The following is a 25,664-nucleotide window of genomic DNA, read 5'->3' as shown; positions in this document are numbered from 1 at the left end:
TTGTTTCTTTTTTACTTATTTCAGCCCGTAGTCATTGCTTCACAGCTGGGACATCAAGTGATAGTGCTATGGTTCCATGGCGAAGCAATTCCCGCCAATCTAATGTAACAAAGAGTAAATCGTGGTCTGGATCTACTTTTGCGAAAGGTAAATTGACTTCAATGAAAACATACATATTTTATAGTTTCTATACATATTAAATTACACACATGTGTGTTTTTAATTGTTTCTTTTTACTTACTAAAGCTTCTTTTCGTTCCTTTTTAGCTGAGCAATCCAATAGACAAGTTCGCCCGGTTCCATTTAGAAACCACTTACGAGAAAGTAGTGGTAGCAGAGCTAGATCCAGACCTAGAATTGTTTTACAAGGTAAATTGATTTTAACCGAATTAGAGATAATTATTATTTCGCACGTTTCAAATTACTATTATGATCATAATGATCTTTTATTTAATTATACCTCCGTTAAGAGTTTAGGTTTTAAGCTGTAGAAGTAAAGTGAGAATGATTTATCTCAGGGAAAACTTAGTTGTTGAAATTCATGTCTATAAAATGGTGTTGTAACTAGTCAGTTCTATACATAGTTCTTTAGAAATCTCTAGTCTCAACCTTTTGTTTCTTTTTACTTGTGTTTTTCAATTTTAAAAACCCTTTTTGAATCAGTGGGAAGAAAGTAGACTACTTTCACCATGTTTTGCTGTCTGTTTCATGCGTCACACATATAGGCAAATGAACTGTAAAGGTAACCAACAAAGTTCTGTCGCTTTTTCACTCACCAACTTCGAACATATATATGGCACTTAAGACGTACCTGGAAGATTAAAAATTGTCTCCATCTGCATTGACGATGGTGTGCAAACGTTCTGGAAGACCATGGATTCCATCGCGGTAGAATTTGGTCGGCCGTGAAGTGAAGAATGTATCAACTGCATTTTGCACCTATGCTAAGGATTTGAACTGGCGTCCTCTAAGGTGATTTTCCAAGGAATGGAACATGTGATAATTTGACGGTGCAATGTCCAGGGAGTATGACGAATTCAATAGGGTTTCCCATCCAAAACTTAGAATGGTATCCTGGGTCATTCTAGCCACGTGGGGCTTACCGTTGTCCTATAACAGGAAGATTTATTTGAGATTCAGATATGCTGACTTCAGAGTTTTAAATTTTTCTTGAACGTGGCTCAACGGCTGACAGTACACAGTTTCATTGATGCTCTGATCAGCTGGTAGCAGTTCCTGACACACGATGCCGTGAGCAGTCCACCAAATACACAGGATGACCTTCTTCTGGTGCAGTGCTGGTTTCGGCTGTTTTGGAACCGGTTCATAGGATGCTAACCAATGATGACTACGCCGTACAGCTTCGTACAGGATCCACTTCTCATCACATGTCAACATCCTGTATAGATATGGCGCCTTCCTCAGACGAGACAGCAAAGAAATACTGGTGTCTGCTCGTGTTGCCTTCTGGTCCAGAGTCAAATAATGTGGGACCCATCGATCCAACTTGTAGTGCTTCTCAAGTTGATGAAAGTGCTGCCGAATGGTTTCTCCACACACACTGAATTGTAGTCCCAGTTCCGCACATATCTGGCCACTGTTCACATCAATTGCTGCCTGAAGATCATCTTTTACATGTGTTGTTCTTCCGGCACGTGGTGCGTATTCGATTTTTCATCCCTTTCGTCACCGTTCTTAAACTTGTTAAACCATCGCGGCACTGTCCGGGTAGTCACGACACCCTCACCAAAGGCCTTTCATATCTTCCGACCCACTGCAGGGGCGTTTGAACCCAATTTGAACTCGTACAGCATACACGCCCTTATGACACTCTGTGGAGGTCCCATGTTCACTTTGTCCTTACGCAAGTTCACGGTGTAACTGAACTGCTACAACCAGGTAGTATGTTGGATATACCCACACCAACAACTGACCTTCGCCTTAACTCCATTCGCATTTAACTCACGGTATGAGGGCCAATAGAACACAGACCTTCACAAAAGCGACAGAACTTTCTTGGTTATCTTTATAGAATATGCTTTAGGGTGATCAAAGTGTAAGATTTACTAAGCTAATCAGAGTTACGGGCACGCCTGCAGCCAAGTAATCCTTAGGGCTATGCTCTGGATAATTTTCCTTACAGTGGCATTTAATTGAACTTTGGTCCAAAAGGCATGATAACAACTGTTTTAAATTTAGTCCTGGAAATGAGCTTTGTAAAGATATACCACATTGACTTGATCCCTAGCATTCCGTTGCAAGCGCTGCTATCGGCTGAAGGAAATCCACTCGCTTTCTCTCGCTTAGCAAGAGCTGAACCCTTATTGGCTCAACGCGTGGGTGTGTGAGGGTGTGAGCTTTAGTTCGCATTTTTGCCACGGCTCAAGACATTTTGGCAGCACAATAGACAGGAATATTTTATTAATCAGATAGATTAGATTAAACATGGTATAATTTCTATTTAACATTATATCACGTCTTTCTTTTTTTATATATATACGAATAACATTTGACTGTTTGTTTACCTTTGTTTACATTGAATGTGAATGCGAATGACGATGTTGGATGGGATGACTTCATCAAATATTACCTTATACTCTCCACGGAGAAAAGCATTGATAGCAGGGAAGTTTCTTCCAAAATCTTTTACAGGTATAAAACTTCCTTCTTTTCTTCCCCACGATTTCCAATCCAAGAAGACAAAGCACTTGTTTTAGCACTCTCGATCATCCTCAGGCGGATAATTCGCTTTTATCCTTTTCTTTTCTTCTTTTTCTGCAATGATGCATCCATTTGGGTAAATATACTTTAAAAATTTCAATTACAAATTAAGAAAAATGTTTTAACACACACACACACACACACGCGCGCGCAAAAAAAAATAGTTGATCTATTCTTGTCAAAAAGTAAACTATCAAACTTGCATGTACATAAAATCACTGTTTATTAAGCCATAATTGGTAAGTGTAAGCTCTCGTACCGCAAATAAAATTGTTAAAAGGCATTTTTATTTTGATTTATGTCCTTTTTGGTTTTTGCCTTGATTTTTGCCATTTCCCTTATTATCTGCAGTTACCGCACACACCTTCCGCATGTAATACTGAGTCTGTGTCTTGAGCGTCTTCGGTACCTATTTTAGTATTTATTTGTTGTATAGGCTATATATAATTCCTAACGAAATGCTGCTCTTTGAGAATGTAGTCCTTCCTACTGAATCGCTTCTTGCTATCGACGAGAGAGAACAAATAGTTCTACTGGTGAATTTATATTAGAGTTTAAGGACATAAAATCATGATTGTCCAATAACTTTGTTTAATAATTATTATGTTCCTAAGTTATGGGTCCAAAATCATAGGCTAAGAAAGTTTAGAAACATATACAGGGTGTCCATTCTGGAAGTGGCAATTCTTTGGGAAATGGTAGTATAGCTAATCCTAAGCAAGAAAGTTCGTATGAACAAGGGTCCGATTTTGAACGATAATTGATATATGATCAGAAATTAATGCACTTCATGTTTGGAAAGTAAATATTCATTGAAGTAGGTAGTAGCTACGTTGTGGTAAACCGTTAAATTCCCTAACAATTACTAAATATTAGTTTTGAGGCTCATACCTGTTAAGGTTGTCTATTGACAGCGTTTCGTATCGAGCTCAGAGGTTTGGGAACAGGTGGCAGCATATCTGTCACAGTGTTGTGAGAGTGTATACCCGGAACACATAGCATCTGCTGTTATTTGGGTTGTTTCCGAAGCATTTCACACTCAGTTACCGTAAAATGACACCCATATACACGAACGAGGAGTATGCGGACATTATATTAATGTACGGGTTTTGTACTGGAAGTGACAACGCGGTTCTGAAAAATACAGGAAGCGGTTTTCATTATGTCGGACACCAAGTAACGCATTGTTTGTGCATTGAGAGAGCGTCGAAGTGCTAAAGTGAATTCCGAACATCAAACCAGACAATGTGTGGAAGAGCAGAAGTAAATAATTGCGCTGGTGCAAAAGTCCTACGACAAATGCCAAACGAATGTCCACACGTCTGGGTATTCCAGGTACCCGTGTGTGGTGGGCACTGCATGCGGACAATTTGTATCCCTTTCACCATCAACCCGTGCAGCACCTATCTTATGCTGATTACGCTTCCCGCCTTCAATTTAGTCATTGATTACTAGAGAATGCAGCACAAGCGCCTTACACTTTCGATTTTCACTCGCCGGTGTGAGTAATAGTCGTAATAGATATCTTTGGGTTTGGGAAAACAATAACGTAACCCTTTTCACAGGGTACCAAGACAGATTTTTCATAAACGTATAGTGTGGCATGGTTAGCAACATTACAGTATTATTACTTCTCTCATCCTTCATGAACGCATGAATGCATAACGGTACCTTCATCTGCAACAAAATGATTTGACGTACCAGTTAGACCAGTGTTTCTCAAAGTGTGGGTCGCGACCCATTGCTGGGTCGCGGGCCGTTTCTTTGGTAGGTCGCGAGAAGTTTTTCCTTTTAATTGTGAAAATTTTATTTTGACGCAGAAACATATGTTATAAAATAAGTACCATTCACGAAATGAAAATTGAAAGCGATTGTTAATGAGATGGAGAGTACACAGTAAAAAATGGTTGTGTTAATTCAATTCAATTTTAACACAGTGCAGTGGTTACAGCGTGAGTACCACTATGCGGTGTTAGTTCAACACATACCCCGCGGTGTTGGCATTTAACACAAGGGGTGTGTTACGTCTTTAACACACAACCGGTGTTGGGCCATGCCGTAACCGTTAATGAACCACAAAATTACTCCCCCAACATATGTTAAATCGCCTACATGAGTAATGTGTTTACATTATGCTGAGTCTAAAAAAAAAACACTTTAAACAAGTAAAAAAAATGTACTCCATTGGCAGTGCAGGCACGAACCACCAACCTTTCAATTATTAGCCGCGTGCTCTTCCAACTTGGCCACGGAGGCGATGGAGAAAACGTCGCTTGTAGAGGAAGATCTTTTGAATTTGGCTAATTAGATTGCTCCTTTGAGCCGCGTATATTCGACGATAACCGTGCGGGATAAGATAAAATCTGCTCGCCATGTAGACCTAATTTTATAACAAAATGACGACTGTCTATTTACTTTATTTTATAGTTCTTCCATATTCACTTTCAAATGATCGGCGACAGTTGCCATCTAATAAAATTGATGCGTTTGTTGCTTCTAGTACACAATCGCTTAGAAAAAGAAGCAATAAATGCATCAAATGTGGGAGATGAATTTAGAACACCTAAATGACACATGCCTAGCACATCTTGTGCTGTTAGGGTTTCTTCAGAAACATTATGTAAAACAATTGAAAACACATCGCGCCGTTTGCATTTTGAAATTTTGCGTATACCTGGATTTGCTTAAGTATTTCTTTCTACTGTGCTTGTCTGTAGCTTCAATTCATAAGCCTTTTATAATTAGATGCCCAACATATTTGGCAATCACGCAGAAAACAACACCGAAGATTCTACACTTGTGTTAATTTAACACAAAGGCTGCGTGTCATTTCAACTACCGGCATTTGACACAGAACTGCAAATGGAGAGTAAGTTGTTCTAACCTCTTGTTTGTGTTATATTTTAACACAATCGTATTAACACATAGGCATGTCGTTGAAATAACACAACGATTTTTTACAGTGTAAGTGGTTATTCAGAACCCTGACCTGTTATACAGTCGGTAGAGATGCTGTGTTAGGATGGAAAGAGAATGGGTGAGTCAAAATCTGTCACGGGGTAGGGCATTACGTTAAGAATAGTGTTAGCTTTGTGTTACCTTTATATGAAAAAATTAGAATTATAATTTACAAAATTGAAATACCACCATTACGTAGAATGACAATGTGTATTTGAATAAAAGTAGGTGGGCCACAAAGTACTTTTTAATATTTAATGTAGGTCGCGGTAATAACAAGTTTGAGAACCACCTAGTTAGACGATACTCCTTTGTAAACAAGGTGGAACCTCATCTTGCAGCATGATGGAGCACCGGTTCATGTCATACAGTTGACCATTGAACATCTAAATGCCACCCACCCTAATGGTTGGATTGGTCACACTAGTCTGGTTACATGGTCACTTAATTCTCTTCACCTCACCCCTCTTGATTTGCTTATGGAGGTGGATGAAACAGGAAGTTTACCTGGAAAGGAAAATACAACTTATGAACTGCAAGTTCGAATCAAGAATGCTGCTGAGTTAATTCGTCAACCTCATCGGGAGTATCGTAGTGCAACACAAAACTGTTTCCCTACGTCCTCAGAAGTGCATTGATATTGGCAGTGACATTTTTTTTAGAATTTCCTGTGACCTTCTTATCGCCTTAAAATCGTTCTTGCCAGTACTAAACTTTTGTATTTTTCACCATTAATTTCTTAATTATCATGTATTAATTACTACTAAACCACAAATTAATGCAATAACAATTACTAACATATTCCTTCTAGTATTTATTTACATAAGTACCGTTACATTCCCATATTTCACATGCTACTGCTTTTGTTTACATTTTTCTATTTGATTTTTAATTCTGTTTATACTCGTATACCAGTTATCGTTCAAAATAGGACCCATGCTCGTATGAACATTTTCTTTTTTCAGTCCGGGGAAACGGTGGCTCGGTGGTAGAACGTTCACTTCTGGTGCTTGGGGTTTCGGGTTCGATCCCAGCCCTCGCCAAGTGAACTTTGTGGTGGACAAACACCGTATGCGTGGGTTTTCTCTGGGTTCTCCCACTTTCTTCATTCATTTCTCATCTTCACCGTCTTCTTTAGCCTAACCGGCATAAACGTGGGACGTAAAACTCAAAAATTTCATTTCATTTCATTTTTCTTTCAACATTCAGTCCTTAAATGCTGAAGCTTCTCAGCAAGCGAGCGTTTTATAAAACATACTTCTTTTAACTTCTTTTGTACTTAGCACCTGGGAAGTGTGTCAAGTCTTTGCTTTTTACATTTCTTTCAGAGAAGTAACTTGCATAGAAACGTTTTTACCTGATAATCTTTTCCTTCCAGTTTCAAACTCAAATCTGACCCTTTATTTTATCGGCCATAAAAGAAAGATCCCATAACCACAAAGGATCCACCACGCGTTTTGTTCTTTAATTTCCAAAAAGTGGCGATATTCGTCTTTCAAGTTCCAGAACCTTTTGAGACCAGGATACCAACCCATAGGCAACTTGTTGCCTAATGCATTGGACCAACGTCGGCTCACAATTGAGTGACCAATGTATGTTTGGCTCACTATTGAGCAAAGGCAACATGTTCATGGTCCCCAACGCACTTCTGTCGTATAAGGTAGCCCAGAATCATTGCTTTCTAAATATTCCAAAAAAAGAAGAAAATTATCGCTGCTTTAAAACACAAAATCTTATGAAGTAGATGATATTTTTTTGTTAATTCTCGGAATGAATCGAGGGCCACGGAAAACTTTCTATCACCGTCTGACTGTTGCCAATCTAGATATCTGTCGTGTTTCCAACTCTAGGTGTTTTCATTTAATTGATATAATGAATAGTATCTGTTGTGTCTATATATATTATCTATAGTTATTCCACTCACTGCATGGTTACTTGATATACTGCAAAGCATATTACTGTGTTTCAAAAATATAGAGTATTCTTTTACGTGAGGTTTTCAAAGTTACAGATAGGCCTATTCTATTAATCGTTTTCATTTCATAAATTAGCAATACCTTTACAGATAAAGGAATCAAATATTTTGACTATAGATGGAACAAAATTATAGTATGTACATATGTACGATTCAGGGGGCGGACTGGGTATATTATGGCCTAGGCCGCGGTTACCAAGGAGGGCCCTCAGACTATAACACCAATTTCTAAAATAGCGTACAATGAACATCTGCGATGAGGCATCGCGTTATTCAGTTGTAAATTCGTTGTTACTTGATAGTTTTTGCAAACTATGATTTGTCATTCGTCATTGGAAATTTGATGTCACAGCAAGTTTTAATCAAACAGCAAAGCACGGGGTTTCCACAAACATAATTCTCAAGAGAATATTTTATAATTATTATTGTATTGCCATATAGTAGATGAAACACTAAACAAATAATAGCCAATAACTTTTTACTATGGAACGAACAGGACAGCTTACTGAAAACTGAAACACGAAATAACTAATAACAAGCTTTTGACTGTGGAACACGACAGTTTTACTGAAAATGGAAAACAGTGCTGAAACACTAAACAACTAATAATTTTAAAAAATTAAGATTCTTTTCAGTTCAGATGATGAATTGCAGAGTTCCTGAATAACTTCGTCCATGGAGACTAAAATTAACATGTCTCTTTTCATACCCATTAGTAAAAATGTGTCCAAAATATGTTGACAAACTAGCTCTGAGATTTGTTTTCACCAACTTTAACTTTGAGAAACACCTTTCACATATCACTTGTATGCATGGTAAAGACAATGCATATTTGTATACAATGTATAAATTATTAAAACAACTATACTGACATAGAAATTGGAACAATTTTTTTCCTGCACATGATAAACAATTTTTACACAAGGTGTTTGCAGCATCATCATCACTCTTGCCTGAATCCCGTCCAAAGATGTCCCATCTCATGCATAATGGTCATCATCTTCTTCTTCTACGGATTCAGGAGTATCATTCTCTTCAGGATTATCATAAAGCAGAACGTTTTGTGACAGAGTGTCATACACGACAGAACTGCTGGAGCTCTTTGCATATTTCCTGCTGTTTTATATTTAGTTTTTTCGCAAGAACTCTGAAAGCACCTGCAGGCACACCATTCTTCTTGATTTCCGAAAAGTGCTTTGGATCCAGCATCTGAAGTTCAGACAGTAAGTCTTTTAGCTGCTGAAATCTATCACTGACACATGTAGCAGCTGTATTCAGAATTTCGTTGAAGTGTTTTATTCTCAATAAAACATATTCACTTACATTTAAGTTCTCCTGGCATTTTCTTGTTCTTTGAGATTCTTCTGAGCGGAAAGTCTTCTTCTATTTTTATCCATACACCAGACTGCGCAAGCTGTTGATTTATCTTCTCACAAAATAGTTTTGTACTTTCGTAAAGCATTAAACAGACATCTTTTTTGCCTCTATTTTCTTCTGAAGCTGCTGCTGCAAATTGTCTACAAGTCTCCAGACCGTAAGATAGTCAAATCCGTGAGATTACAGGTATTTACAAACAGTTCTTATACACAGAGCACGTCATTACAGTATTAAATTCTGTCCATTTATTCAGCAAAGTCTCAACTTGAAAGTTTGATTTTACATCAAAGCGCCTGTCCTCTAGAACATCATTGAGGAACAATAAAAATGTGAGAAATCTTGATGGACAATCGTCCTCGTCTTGGCTTCCTGTTTCGTAGCGAAACTCGTTAGTGTATATTATCGCATTCAATGCCTTGTGTTTGCTCCACCATCATGTTGCACCAACTTTTTAAAAAAAGTTTTTGAAGTCTATCATGTTCCTCATGGCTTGCAACAATCTTTTTCTTCCAAGCATCCATTGTTTTGTAGAGTTCAGACAGGAACACAGCACTGGTTAGAACTACACCAAAGAAGGTTGCAGCTTCAGGCATCTACTCAGCCGAATTTCTCATAACCATAAGAACATGAGCCATACAGTGGGTGTAAATGATTTCAGGATTATCCTTCTCCAGTAATGCTTTAACTCCTTTATAAAATTCACTCAAGTTAACAGTTCCATTAAAAGAGCAGCCCACAATATCAAACATCAAAACATTGTTGGCAGAAAGTACTCTTTTGATTTTATTGCAAATTCCGTAGTGTCACTGTTTACAACAACTGCTATCAGCCTCTTAAATACTTGAGCGTTTATAACGTAGCGAATTATTATAGACAGCTGATTGAGCACTGAAACATCTTGGGTACAATCAACCGTTATGCTGAAAATCCCCGCTTCCTTGACGTCTTCCATTTTCTTCTGCAATAACTGTCCAATAATACGGATTAGTTTATTTATAAACGTTTTTGATTAAAAAAAAAGTCATTAGCGATCCTCTTTCCTGCCCTTTCAAATGGCTTCCTCCGCAGCCTGAACGTGGAACAAGGAATTTTCATGGCGTTTTATATCTTTGTACACGTTTTTCACATTCGCTCTACATACTATGTCAAACTGACTACTTAGGGTGACAGTCCAAATTTTCCCAAATGCCATGCAGGTTGAGCAGTACAATATTTGCTTGCAACACAAAATGATATCCACTGTCGTTTAACCTTGTAGCTGCTAAAATTATTTTCCTAAAAACACCCACTAGTACTTCCTATAGGAACAACCATTCGTTCCCCTAAGAAAACCTTAACTTTTATACAATTTGTATTTCGGACTTCCATTACGATTAGCACTAGTCGAACAGGTCCGGATATCATGCGTGGAAGCAGATTCACAGCATTTAACAAACATAACCATAGTCATACAGATTCCAAATCTGGGTGCCAAAAATTAATGTTTATTTCAAGTACCAGGATACAAAAAACTATATTACAGCTGTCTGCTTTTAAACGATCCGGATTGTAGGATTCATCAATTATCTCACCACTTTACTTCCTACAGCCAGTACATATATTATTTCAAGACAACGACGTATTTCCACATGACTGCGAAGCTTTATAAACAATGGCTAAGAATACATATAAAACATCCGTAACATCCATCTCGTGTTAGTACATAGGCTGTAATATTAGCTTTCTAAATTCCGTAAAATTCATCTACAAATGCTGCTGATGTGCCTTGGATGTTTTTACCGTGATCAAAACACCTCTGTGACCAAACCTGAATCAACCTCATACAGCAGACCTAAAAATAGAAACTTGGAAGCTAAGGAAGAGGCATTGCTCACTGCAGAGTTTCGTCTATTTTGAACAGGCCCTACTGTAAAACGTCGTGCTCTGTCCTCTGATTGCAATCACGTTATTTTGGATCTACTGTAGTAATTACCCACACCATTATTTTCAATCTCGTACTTCATTGGCATTATCGCCTATGCACATGATTGTAGTAGAACACTTTTATTCCAGAGCTAGATAAAATTTTGGTATTTATGTTGGCGAAACTTTTTTTTATGTCAACACTGTAGCATAAGTTCCAGTGGATAATTCCAAAAACGAAGCATATTTTCTGTTCTAAATAAACTTGACATTTGGACTAAGCAAAAGTAAATACATTTTTAAAAATGCGCTGTTTTTCCGTTTTTAAATTATCAAATATAGACTTACAAAATGTGTTAACACCCATAAAGGACCTATCAGCCTGTGGTTAAATATGGGCACAGCTATAAATCAAACCCCAGTTTTCAACGATGAGAGGACCACAACTGCCCAACATAATGAAAAAGGGCCCAGGAACCAAACTGCCCAACATAATAAAAAGTCCCAGGGCCCCAACTACACAATGTAATGAAAGAAGGGTCCCAACTGTCCAATATAATGAAAGACTGTCCAACATATTGATAAAGGGCCTTAACTGCCCAAGAATGAAAAAAGGGCTCAGGGCCCCAACTGCAATGTAATGAAGGAAGGGCAACAACTGTCCAATATACTGAAAGAAAGACCCAAAGGCACAAACTAAATCACAGTTTCCAATAATAAAAAAACAGTGAAAGATGGACCTGGCCACAAATTCAGTAACAAAAGGGCCCTATTGACAAAGTTAACTTACTGATGGAAGGATGGAGGAAGGGTGTGTGTTGCCAGCATAATAACCAGTAATCTATCGAATTATTTAGCTTTCTTCCGTTTTAACTTTTCTCTCTTTCTTTTTTCATTGTTTTCATTAATATTTATTTGACAGGCCCTGGCCAATCCGCCCCTGGTACGATTACAGTTGAATTTATACCAGTGAACCTATCTGTAAAGTTAATGAACTGGGTAATACTTTTCATATTACTTGGAACTTCCTTGAGAGCTCGCTCACAAACAAATTTTAGTTCGCCAAGCCTATATTTATCCAATTTTTTTAATTTGCATGTTCCATTTAGTATCGGCTATAACTTAAAATTTAGATTGGAACATTACTATCATTTTCACTTATACAGTACATTTCCCTATTCTTCATATTCACGTATTTTATACTGTCACCATATATGAGGCAGAAAAAGACAAACCAAGAAAAATGACTAAGACAAGAATAATATTCACAATCAATCCTAGTTAAGATATTTTTTACTTGAAATTTTGTCGAAAATAGTCCATACATGCTTTATGAAAGTAATAAAATAATCCCTTTTATATTTCAGAAGCTGAAGATGTGACAGGGGAAAAGAAAGAACCTAATAATACACCGACAACAGACATTAAGATCTTAGATGTCAAGTCTGAACATGTTGTTCAGACATCGAAAACAGATATTTCCAAGTAAGCACGTATAAAACGTATTTACCATAATGAATTGAAAATATAGTTGAATATTTAACCCTAAGCCCATATAATTTATCAGCTGTCTGTTGAATCCAGGGCTAGTCTAGAGCTTCCATCATTTTAGGCTTCTAAACCATAGATATCAATAAACTTAGAGAAAACCTTGAAATCTCAAGTGATCAGTAGACAGGATCCTTTTACTTGTGACAAAGGCACTAACATTAGATGTGACATCAGCTATTTGAAAATTTTGAAAATAACCGTCAACTGGAATGGAGGAAGGAGTCGTAGTGTCCAGAGATAGGAAAATAAGCAGGAAAATGAATATTCTAATCTAGATACAGTAGTCCACGAAACTGAAATGAAATAAATGCATGGTTGCTTTTATTTAGGTTACAAATGACTATAATAGCAGAAAGAAATTAGTAGCGGGCGTATCTAGTAGGGTTAATTTTGTATCTGATCTTTTCGCACTGCCATTGAGCCGACTACTCACACGCGAGCAAAACAGCTGATTACTACATAACCCATGACATCATATGCAAAAACCGATGATGGCTAGAGCCCCCAAATCCTTGCGACGAAATCTAACGTTGACTGGTTCTTTCGCCCTGTAGATAACCAAAACGGATTTCCACTATGGTACCTACCGTAGTCGGGTCAAGACTTCACTTAGGAACTAGCATGTGTCCTATCCAAATATCCATGTTTCAGAACCCTGTGGTATTTCCACAACAATTTTTATAGAGGGAGTTTGGCTATACGCATATAATTTGAAGTACTCACCAACTACCTCTATGAAAATTGTTGCGGAAGTATCACAAGATTTTGAAACGTGGATATTTAGATAAGGCACATACTAGTTCCTAAGTGAAGTCTTGATCCGACTACGGTAGGTCCCATAGTTTTAGAGCTATGGACATTTAAAGTTCATTTTTTCATGTTTTCGGCAGCCCATAACTCCAAAATGACAGAGTTCTGCACGCAGGTACCGGTAGGTCTAAACTTTGTCTTATCTTGGTGTCAGAAATCACTTCCCAAACGTTGCCGGTGGTTTTGAAGCACTCTGTGTATATATAGCGAGAGAGAGTGGAAGGAAGGAACACCCTTTCACTGTTTTGTGTATGATGAAGGAAAAACAAGCGGGCTACGTCCTTCGGGCGCGTGGTTGGAGAGGCTCCTAAAAGGGCAATATGCATATTAAAAATAATCGAAACTGAACTATGGTGTGATGTACAAGTATAAATAGGGACCGCCAAATTTTACATTTGCCCCAGGTGACATAAACCCTAGTTGTGGGTCTGTTTTGGATTAATGGATATTCAAGCCTACACTTTTTGGAAAATTTTAACTAGGATCTGGTAGAATGATATGGAATTATTGAACTTAATTTACTTTATTATTACTTTTCTTGTCATCAGTGCCGTGCCGTGGAGGGAGCGATCGGGGCAACGGCCCCGAGGCCGAGGGAGCGAAAAACTCGAGAGGAAAGAGGAAAAGAAAAGAGAAAAGAAAAAAAAACTTTGAATATTACTAGTGTGTACTTAAATCCTCTTCCTGCTTTAGGAAGTAGTCCTATAATATTACTCATGTTAGGAAAATGCATATGCACATATGTAAAATGCAAGGAAAAAGTAATAAAAAGTGCTTAAAATCAAGGAAAAGCAGGATTTATTTTTGAAAATTTTCTTACGCTTCGCGCCAACCATGATAGCGCTTCTCGGGTGGTCTGTCGACCTCACTCATATGTACGGGGGCGCCGTTGTATGCTCTCGCCCCGGGCGCTGATTTTCCACGGCACGGCATTGTTTGTCATACAGAATGGTTACAGAAGACCAATGTGCAAGACACATGAGAACCATTAGTATGTTCAATTAAAAAGCATAAAAAGTTAAAAATTAAAAAAATACGTAAGTAAAAAACAAATTACAAAATAAGACATAATACCAGTGGTCGAAGTGAGACGGTATGCGGTGGTATGCCATACCGCCTCTGGTTTTTCAGTAATGAGGACATACCATCTCTGGTTTTTCAGTGATCAAGACAATATTTAAATAACAGGTATGTTGAGTCAAAATCATAATAAAACATACCACCTCTGCTTTTTTTCCGCTTATAACACTGCATAATACAAAAAGAATATGAGCATAGAATACGTAAAAAAAAAATAAAAAAAAACGTGCATAAAGAGATTAGATTTACCGAAACTCTATAATAAACTTTATCTTTAATAAAAAAGTCTCATTCTTAAACTTTTATTGTTATATCGGTGTTTTACAGATGTTATGGTAAGTGATTATACAATCTTCTACATATGAAGAAGAGAATACCTAATTAGGCATATAATTAGGTATTTTACGCTCCTGAACCCAAGAAAATGTTCGTCTTTTCCCTTTATTTGTTCATATTCAGTTATGTACAAGCAAAAAATAAAATTTAAAAAAAACTGACAAAAGACAAGCGTATCTCTCTAATGCAACACATTTTCGGGGGAAGGGTGTCATATTAAAAATAAATCAAGATTGAAGTATGGTATTCACGAAAAATGATACTCTAGGATACAAGATAAAAGCAATTTTAAAGACATTTCTTTCGTGGACCTTCTAATTTTCTCGAATCTCATATTTCAATTTCGATTTTTAACATGTCACCTCTGAAAATTTCCTGCCCTAGGGCCAGGTCTCTGTGTTCGGTGCGTAAATACGGGCCTACATGAAGTGCACTTTTTGTTTAGCTTTTTTTTTTTTTTGATAGAAATCTATTCGTGGCTGTTATTTATAACCGTGTTTTTCCTATTATATATTTTATCTATTAACAAATTAATAACACGTAGTAGAGTTACAATCTAAACCAACTTTTCTTAGCAGCAGTAACTATAATAGATCTAATTTTGCCACTATAAAATGGTAATGCGCTTGCCATTGTCATCAGCAATGGCGGCTGTATATAATAATTAGTACTCTAGTTAAGTATTCTTCCCTCAATTTCAACCGATAAAACTATAATTTTTACCAGTGCGACTCCCCTCACGAGCCGCCATTAATCACTAATGGGCACAAGAAGATTGATCTCCTTTTCTCTTGAATAATGTTTGTCTCTTGCATGTCTTGGCTTTTAAAGAAAATGACGGTTTCGTTTTTATGCTAATTATACATAACACCCTTCAAAATACTATGCACAACAGCCAAACACAGACTAGTGCAATGTTGCTATTTGCCAGTTGTTATTATTATTATTATTATTATTATTATTATTATTATTATTATTATTATTATTATTATTATTATTATTAAATATTCTGTCTTTTGGAAGGTCTGGAATTAATGAGTTTTTCTTTCTTTCTTTTTGTTTTTTCTTTCTTTCTTTCTTTTTAATTTTAGGTTTAGACCTCGAAATATTTCTTCCACGTTCTCGATCTTCAGCTTCCTCTTTTAACATCTAATATTTCTTATATTTTTCAAATCATCAATTACTTGTTTACTTTTTCTTCCTACACCTCAATTTCCTTCCTTCTTTCCTTCTATGGCAGTATGAAGAATATATTTTTTCGCAAGATGTGTCCAAATCCAATTGGCCTTCCTACGAAGGGTGCTGGCTGGCTAAAAGCGTCCTCTTCTCTCCTATCCGTTTTTAAACATCTTCGTTTGTTACTCTCTCTGTCCATTTTATCTTCTCCATCTTCCTCCATTATCACATTTCGAAGTTCTCTAAATATTCTTCTCTTCCGTAATGTGAAAGTCTCTGTACTATATAATCCAATACTCCACACATATCACTCGACTAATTTCTGCCTTAGTCCAGTATTAAGCCTGCTAGTTAAGAGTGACCTTTTCTTGAAAGCTTCTTTGGCTATGGCAATTCCTGATTTGATCTCTTTGGTGCAAGAAGTGTCTTTCGTCAAAATACTTCCTAGATACTTGATATTATCGACCTCTTAAGTTCTCTTTGTTGTACTCTGACCCGCAAGGGTGCGTTTCTACGGGATATTGTCATGACTTTCGATTTTTCGATGTTTATTTCCATTCCATATAGTTTCCTAATATCAACTATTTTGTCAATCATTGCCTGTAGTCCTTCTTTGGTTCTAGCTATAATAACCGTATCTTCTGCATACCTGACTTAATGATCTGCTCTCCAATCTGGAAGTCTCCAATTCTCCTTAATGGTTCCTTCATTAAACACGTACTGTAAATATCGAATAATTGCAGTGACATACTACATCCTTGTCTGACTCCTCTTCGAGTCTCCACACTGTTGGTTTCTCCTTTATTCAAGCGCAACTTGACTCGTTATCCTATGTATACGTTGCGAATGAGTTGTCGGTTTCTCCAGTTGACCCCGATTTCTTTAAGTGTTTTTAGAAGTTTGTTTCAATTGACCAGTAGAAAGCTTTTTGCCAGTAGATGAAGTAAAACCACAATGTTTCTCCCAATAGTATCTCTGGTGCCTTTTTCTTTCTGGAATCCAAATTGATCTTCCTCCAACATATCATCTATCTTACTTTCCAGTCGTCTGTTCAGTATGCGCGCAATAGGCTATTGCATTGTGGGAATATAGAATAAAATAAATGAATGGAAGTAACTTTCCATCTTCTACGGGAATTTTGTCAACAAAGGAAGGTAGAGTTAGTCATCAATTAGGTAACACATAGCCCAGCACTATACCCAACATTCATTCTTAATTCTTCTTTTGTAGTACCTTCTCAGGTAATACTGCATCAGGGAACATGTTATTAATACTTTTTATAATTACTCTTCTTTTAGAACTCAAAAAGAAGAAAGACCTAGACGACATGAACAGCCGCGACGACGAAAATGGCTGTCATTCATATGCTTTTGTTGTATACGACGAAAATAAATTTTCACACAAAACGTAACGCTCGTGTCGCACGACCATCTTGTCGACAAGAGGTGCACTTTGAGGTAAGGAGATTCTCATTGAATTTATTTACTTACTCATACGATAGGTATAATAATTATTAGTATAGGGCAATTCAAATGCCATTACCTAATATAAGCACCAATAGTTCCGTATTTATGTAATGTACACATCATAGGGGCAGGCAGAAATTTTCTTGTGGACGTGGACAAAGGAAATTAAAGCAGAACTTTTCATATGGGTGTGCATAAAAATAATTAAAGCAAAACTTTTCATATGGGTGTGCACCCACCCTTTCATACAATATTCTCTTGTGAATACTTATTTTGTTGGATTTTAATATTTAAAAAAATATTTCAATAAATTGAAGAAATAAAAGTAATAAAAATTTAGAATGCATTAAAATTGAATAGAAGAAAATAATCAAATCATTTTCTAATAATGACAATCATTATGAGGATGTGCGGTTGTGCACAAGGACATTTGTCACTCCCCATAGCTACATCTTTGAAACGCATAGACGTGGTTAATGAATGGAAATCTACACAACCTCATCTATCTTCTATAAATGTTTAATACTATGCAATGGCGTAAGTAAGAGGTTTCTGGGTATTAATCCCGCCGTGAGCAGGATATTTTACAAAAGTAAGCATTCAACTATACATGTGTATTAAAATATGTATACAAACACTTGAAATGATCATGATTTTTGAGCTTCAACCTTCCTTAAATAATTTCTGAATAGCTATACCATTAACGTATCAGTTAGAAATATACCCACCAGTGTCTTCTTTCCATAGTTTTGCTAGTAACTGCTCACCTACTTGTAATATCGCGTGATCCGTTGATACAGTTCATCACCCAAAGTTGCAGGAAGGGGAGGAACAGTGACTTTTTTCTTTCCCGAAAGCGAATAATGTTATGGCGTTTAAACGGAGACGGGGTGACTAGACAATTAAGCTACTTCAATCAATCAAATCGGACGTTATAAGAAAAATGTATGCTGTGAACTTCGATAATAATATGAAGGTGCTCCATCTCGTTGAAATTTATAATTGGCACCCATATTTTATTGTACGTTGGTATAATTCATGTCTTTTGAAAAAAAAATAAAAAAGATGGTTATTCACCTCTTTCAAAGCCCTGCATTCTTAGCTACAACTGGAATCAAATCAAACAACAATGGATTTTCCTTAATCAATTGAGATCTTTATTTACAGCTGCAGTATTAGAATTTCCTAAGAGCGATTGCCACAATATGGCCTCCTAAAGCAGGGCCGTGCGGTGGGAAATCAGCGCCCGAGGCGAGAGTATACTACGGCGCCCCCATACATATATTCCTAGTAATTTTTCCTTTCTTTTGCCCCTTTTTCTCCCGATTTTTTCGCCCCCCTTACTTCGACGCCCGGGGCCGTCGCCCCGCTCGCCCCCCTCCCTCCCACGGCACAGCCCTGTTCTAAAGCAAGGGTGGTGATCAACATTTTGTGGACAGTACTATACATATGTGAAATTATGACAGACAGTTTCCTCATGAAAAAAAAAAAAAAAATCTTCATAGGCTTTCGTAAAGCTTAGAAACCTATCCATCTTTGGGAATCACGTATATTTCAAACAACTCCTTCGAGATATCTCTTCTTATCAGAGGAGTACGAAAGGGGGAATTCGAGGATTTAACCCACCTTGAGCAAGAATTTATGAAAAAAAATTAAAAAATACTATATTAAAGTTTATATATAAAAATATCATGTGTATTCTGAAAGGGTATAAGATTGAGTGCTTGACCCCCCTCCCCCCTTCCTTCCTTCCTGCGTACTCCAATGTTTTTTATTACTGATATTGAGAATGTTATTACATACTTTCGTATCGATTAACATAAAAGCTGATGTGAACAAAACATTGGGGGGCTCAGCTTTTGTAATAGGGATAAGGGAATTGTTAGATACAGGTTTAAAATAGAATAATCTAGAATAAGTATTCTACTCTGAATTAGAATAATCACAAATACATATCTAAAGTTCTGTGATTCTTAGCTATCCTCTCTGTTCACTCTTCAACAAATCGTATCGACCAACGGTACAAACATATGTAATGATAAGTTAATATGTATGTGTATACTTTCCACTGTTGTTAAAACTAAAGCATGCTATAAGCAAAATTTTATATATCCATGCATTAATCAATATTATAGAGCTTTGTCATGTTAGAATTTACTATTAAAATGTATTTAACATTATTCTATGAAAATAGCACTGAAAAAAAAATAAAGGCTATGCAATTAAAATTTATCGCAAGATTCACATCAAACAGACGTACAAATATAACACTAAAGTAAATGTTTTCTTTTATCATAATAAATTCTTTACTAACTAATTATTTGCTGAGCAAAACTATATATTTTCATTCAAATTCAACACGTGTTATAGTTTCACCAACTAGTCTTTGGCTTAATCCTGAACTGATGACTGGCTGAAGCCAAAGAGTAGTTGGCGAAACTGTAACACGTGTTGAATTTTAACGAAAATATATAGTTTTGCTCAGCAAATAATTAGTTTGTATTTAATTATAACAAAGCAAAGCTTCTACTTATGGAAAATAAATTCTTGTATTTCACTGTTGTATGAAAGAAATAGGGCCACTAATGAGTAAGATACGTAGCGGATACAAAAACGTGGAAGCACGTAATAAGAACTTACGCCTCCCTGATTATATAAAATCTTACATCGATGCACTTTTTAAATAGTAGCGTCTACTGTTTGTTAATTGACCAATTTCTGAAAATAAATAACAGTAAACGACATAATTTTGTTATCGAAGCGCCCCTTTTGGCTAAAGAGCAAGAATTCGCATATTAGTGTACTTCAGTTAAACGTGTAGCGCTCCCGCTCCCGCTTAAAGCAAATTGCAAAGGGCTTTGGGCAATTTCACTTTTACTCGTTACCAGGGTTGTTGGGAATGAAAATGGTAGTTTTCACATAACTTACAGTTTCCAATCGTGATTATTGGATGGCTATCATAGTTTTAGATATTTGAGCATAGATGATTGTTTGGCTCACATTTTGGGTCCATATACCTGTTAAACTGCTTTTCTATCTTTTTCCCATCTTGGCACTTTTCCAAGATGATGGATGTTTGGAAGAGTCCAATCCAAAGTGGCACTGATTAATAATAATTATAAGCAACCAGGAATACAGTTTACAGGCATTGATCTCCAATTTGTTACCTTTATGGAGAATGAGTAGTGGATAAGATGAACAAGGAAAAGCTTGGTTTGTTGTGCACGTAGCTGCTTTGCATCGTAGATGGATTTCCAAGAATTTTAGCCTATACGAGATTTTTTTTTTTTTAAGTATTGAATTTTATAACTGATCTTCGCAATTATACCTGGAGTCAGAAAGCAATTACTAAATCGTGAAATGGTGTATCAAAAATTGAAATTAACAGTAGTTGATTGAATTTCTTTTTAGACTCTTAGTTTCTCTGGATTTCCAAACTATGCTATGCATAACTACTAGGAATCTTATACAATGACAATGTCCGTCCCTACAAATTCAACTTTAATTAATAAAATAAATGTTTATGTAACATTTTTAAATTATTGGGATTAGACTTCAAGTGATCTTAAATCCTGGTTATTAATTATTTCTTTCATTTCGTTTGCAGCATACAAGAACTGGTCTCATCACTGAGTGGGCTGACACCTCTCCTGGTAAGTAGAAATTACATGAACATAGAAAAAATATTTTTATGGTTCTATCTCACAACATTGTGTCCTTATGTACAATCATCTCAAAACAAAATACGAGGCGCATCCAGAAAGTAAGTTTCCCACGCGTTCCATAGCTAGGAAACGGTTAGCAGTGCCAGGTCCATGGGCGTAACGGCATGAGCAAGCAGTTCCTACAGATTTTCCGCTCCTTATTGCACACCACTGTCACGGAGTGCCTGTTGATCAAGAAGTTTTGTATTGAAGCAACTGACCCTAGAGCACAAAGCAAGGCGCACAAGGTCAGCATTGACATGTTTGCAACGATACAGCTGACGATGGATTTCAATCGGTGCTATGTCCTGTGCATTCAAAAAATTTATCACTGCTCGCACTTCACACGCAATGGGAGCTGGAATAGGAACGTCCATCTTCAACCACTGCCACGACGCTACTGAGAGCACTAGGGAAGTTCCGCTAGTTCATGTGCCATGCTAGGACCTTACTCTCTCACGTACACGCAATCGTTTCGCGCAACATACCGTTTCCTAGCTATGGGACGCGTAGGAAACTTACTTTCTGGATGCGCCTCGTAGCATAGATACCCAAACTGAGATTTTATATGAAATATACCACTTACTTGTATTTATGACTATAATGAACTATTTTCTGAAATATTCTTATCTTGTAACAAAAATATCTACCTAATTATTTTACATTTATTCCATTTTTTAAAAATAATTATTCCTGGGTTGTCGAAACTCTTTCAATAAGAACAGTTCGAAGGTATTTTAATACGTATAAAGGATAGGTTATTTTGGAAAATCATGAAGTCTTTTCATCAGTTTTCCCTTGCTTAGCCCACTGGCGCCATGTTGGTTTGTTGTTCAGTTAGTGACTGATCCCCCATAAAGTAAAACTAAAATTTTCGATATGTTGCACTCTATTCCTTAAAAAAATTAAGTAAATAGAGACATTACAGAAGGTCTATTGCTCTTTAAATAAAATATATCATATTTATTTATTTATCATTATGATTAAAATTTTTATACAAAAGGGTAATGAATTAAATTATTGAAGAATATTTTACAGAATGGAGAACACTGCTTAAATATTACTATGTACCTAAAAGAAAATTGCAAGGAGAGAACATACCTACGTTCCTACATAGATGTAACCGTAACCTTTCATATGGGCGTGCATAAAGTTTATTAAAACGCATCTAATTATAACTAGAACATTGTCAGCTGCTTATTTTATTGGGCTTTATGCATATTTAAAACTAGCATCAAGTACCCGCTTCGCTGGGTTAAATTAAGAAAATATAGTAATATGTTCCGTTAGTCAGTCATTTTTTATTATTGCTAAAGCGCTCTTTGATATCGCTCATTTTCGATGATTTTTATATATCCCCTTTCCCTCCCCATGTTGCGGGGCACAGTATCTGACATATCATTGTTCATCTCAGCAAACCCGAAAACTATGAACGAGACACTGACATTTTTCATTTCGATCATTTTTATATAATTACTACTTCCCCTCCCGCAAGTTGCGGGGCTGAATTTCGATTTAAACGGCATCAGAAGTGCCACTGTTTATCTTCGCGACCCCGGAAACTAATATCGGTCATTTTCGATCATTTTCAAATGTCTCTCCCCTCCCTCACCTTTAAGTTACACCGTTAAAGTGATATGGCAAACACCATCTCAGGTTTAAACTTCATCTAGGTTGTAAATTTGATCAAGATCGGTCCGGTAGTTCAAGATTTACATACATATATATATATATATATATATATATATATATATATATATATATATCCCCCTCCCCTTAGTTTTACCGTCAAAGTAAAATGATAAAATACATCTCAGGTCTGAACCTCATCTATGTTAAAAATTTGATCCAGATTGGTCGTTGATTGATTGACTAACACCCGGGCAGTTAAGTGTTACCTACTTGAGCCTGTTTCTCTTCGATAAAGGAATATCTTTCAAGTTTGTAATCAATAGTAATATTAGTCATATAAAATGTTTGTATCTTAACTAACAACATAAAAAAAAAATAAATAAATAACGTAGTAGAATGTAAGTTAATATTCGCAAAAAGTGTGTTCTGTTTTTAGTTTCGAGCGACGATAGGAGGGAGAAAGTATGGTGATCATGAAAGAATGGAATTTGAGGTTTCAATAGATTTACGCGTTTCATGCCAAAGCGATTTTTGAATGTCTTTTCGTTTATTCCTTCCGATACAAATATATTCAGTCGCCTACAGACTCTACCGTTCAATGTATTTAGACCAAATGTTAATCTTAAAATTTTTATATAATCCTCTAGGCTGTAATTTCGAATTTTCTTTCCACTCCCAAAAATAAGAATATTTCTTCTTATATATTTTTCCTTAGTATACATATTTTAATTGACGTGACATAACAACAACCCATATGTTCAAAAATTCATTTCAAACGGTTCAGCCATTTTCTCGTTTTGATGTAACAGATAACCTCGATTTCACTTTTATTGTGGATACATAAATGAGATAAATGTCCTTTCCACTAGGATAAAAGCTTGTTTCCAGTATATTTATAACATCTGAGTAATTCTACACGCAATTGAAAGTAAACTCAAAATTGATTAAATTATTTTAAGAAATCTCTGTAAAAGAAAACTACTGCAATAACTAGTCTTCCACACGTTCTTACGTGTGGAAAGTTACTTTACCAATAATTTCTTTTCTCGTGCATCCCAAATCATACCTCGGGAATTAAAACTTCTATCAAACACTTTCAATATTCGCTCACATCTTTATCAATGACTGTGATAAATTGGTAACAAGTCAAGTTCATAACAGTTTGAGAAATGATGATTAATTTACTTCTTTTCCTCAGAGGGCGTTCATAGAAAGGCAAGAATCCACGAGTTTAACAGAGAATAGAAGTCATTGATAAAGATGTCAGCAAACATCGAAACAGTTGGATTCGAATACTTGATAAGATCTTTAATTTAGTTATTTTATATTTTAGTTATTTTATATTTTAGTTATTTTATATTTTAGTTAATCATTATGTATTTTGCAGCAACTATTGACAAATAAAAACTATCAGTTTAGTGTAAAGAAACGTAAAACCACAATATATCCTCATGTGCTAAGACATGTTTTCAGTGAAGTTTAATAACGAAGATACAGATGTTATTATTATTATTATTATTATTATTATTATTATTATTATTATTATTATTATTATTATTATTATTATTATTATTATTATTATTATTATTATACATTCATCGCATTAGACAATGTAACTACTCTTCAACTCAAAGGTTAGTGGCACTGGTTTACCAGTTCGCATCAAACAATAGAAAGCAAGGAGCAGTGGGATTAGTATTAGGAATTTTATTTCTGGGCTTTACTGGCACCTATATCCTAAGAAGCTCGCCACGTATGAGAATGATATCTCTCGGCGTTCTACCCAGGAAAGTAGAGAAGGAAGCCAGTGGTTGGGAACCTTTATGTTAGTTACCATTCCAGCATTTTTCTTGGTGTAAATAAGGAAAACACCTCACTCAGGATAGCTGGCCTGAAAAAGTTTTGCACTTTTTGGGCCGAGTGTCGCCATTGAAGGAGCAGTGGGTGCAGTCAGTAAATGGGTGGATGGGGATGGTTTTGTGATGTTACGTTCACTCAATACGACGAAATAATTGGGAATCAACTTAAACAAAAGCAATTAGAATGTTTCAGGTCTACAAAAGCAGCAAAAGGAATGGAACTTACGACGTACTGTGACTTCCAATCGCTGCTTGGTCGGTGCTTCATGACAAGGAATTTAGCTTATTAACTATCCTTCTCTGGAGCTCTTTGATACATTTGATGGTACTGCCCTGCAGTTTGCAGGAAACGAAATACAGTAGAAGATAAATATGAAGCTTAAAGGTATAGTTCATAGAACAAAGAATAGTATTAGATGGGAATTCTTCTCGGTATAGATCTGCTACTGTACGTATATTGTTATACTTTTAAGATGCTAAGCATAATTTTTTATTCTACAGATCTGTTTCTTGCATTTATTTCAGGTCCCTGTGGCCACCCTTTGGGCCTTCCTAAGTATAAAAAAGATAAAGTGAGTACCTTTTTAAAGTTTCTTGCCTTCTTGTTTGAACGTTAAAAGGAAAGAATTTACTAAAACCATTTGTTTCGGTTTTTGGCTCAAATACGGAATTAACATAAATAATTCAGCGAGTTACAAAACACTGCGTATTTACAAGTATAAGACCTACAAAAATGGATAATACATGAAAAAATATATACACTCACCAAGTTTAATTGGAGCTATGCATAGGCGACCTTAGCCTTTGCAAGACTTAGGCGAACAAGCCCCACGGGACTCTTTCTTTATTCCATGACACAATATCAAATGCATAGGCGTCTTGGACATGTGGAAATTGAGAGAAACGATTAGAACAAAAAACTTATTCTAGATCCCAACTTAATTTACGTGAAAATAGTAAAGTATTTGGAGATCTAGAATCATACGTAAGACCTTATGTTATTATCTTAGCAAAAAGTAAGGAAAAATCTAACACGATGAAAGTAGATCTAAGACTGTAATACCACATTTTATAATTATTCCATCGAAAAAAAAGTGGATTTGATGAAGACTAAAAT

The 25,664-nt window shown here is 36.1% G+C and overlaps 1 long non-coding RNA gene across 1 annotated transcript; it reads left to right on the top strand.

Moving 5' to 3' along the window:
- Positions 1 to 265: 265 nt before the first annotated feature.
- On the top strand, positions 266 to 25,164 carry LOC145671717 (uncharacterized). The gene is made up of 5 exons (XR_014128527.1): positions 266 to 369; positions 12,301 to 12,418; positions 17,185 to 17,343; positions 20,960 to 21,005; positions 25,073 to 25,164. It is a non-coding gene; the product is annotated as an uncharacterized LOC145671717 (long non-coding RNA).
- The last annotated feature ends 500 nt before the right edge of the window (positions 25,165 to 25,664 follow it).

Source organism: Thermobia domestica, chromosome 15 (genome assembly GCF_964235325.1).
Source record: "Thermobia domestica chromosome 15, izTheDome1.hap1.1, whole genome shotgun sequence".
Taxonomy (NCBI): domain Eukaryota; kingdom Metazoa; phylum Arthropoda; class Insecta; order Zygentoma; family Lepismatidae; genus Thermobia; species Thermobia domestica.
The sequence above is the reverse complement of the archived record's forward strand: the minus strand, read 5'-3'. Positions and strand labels throughout refer to the sequence as shown.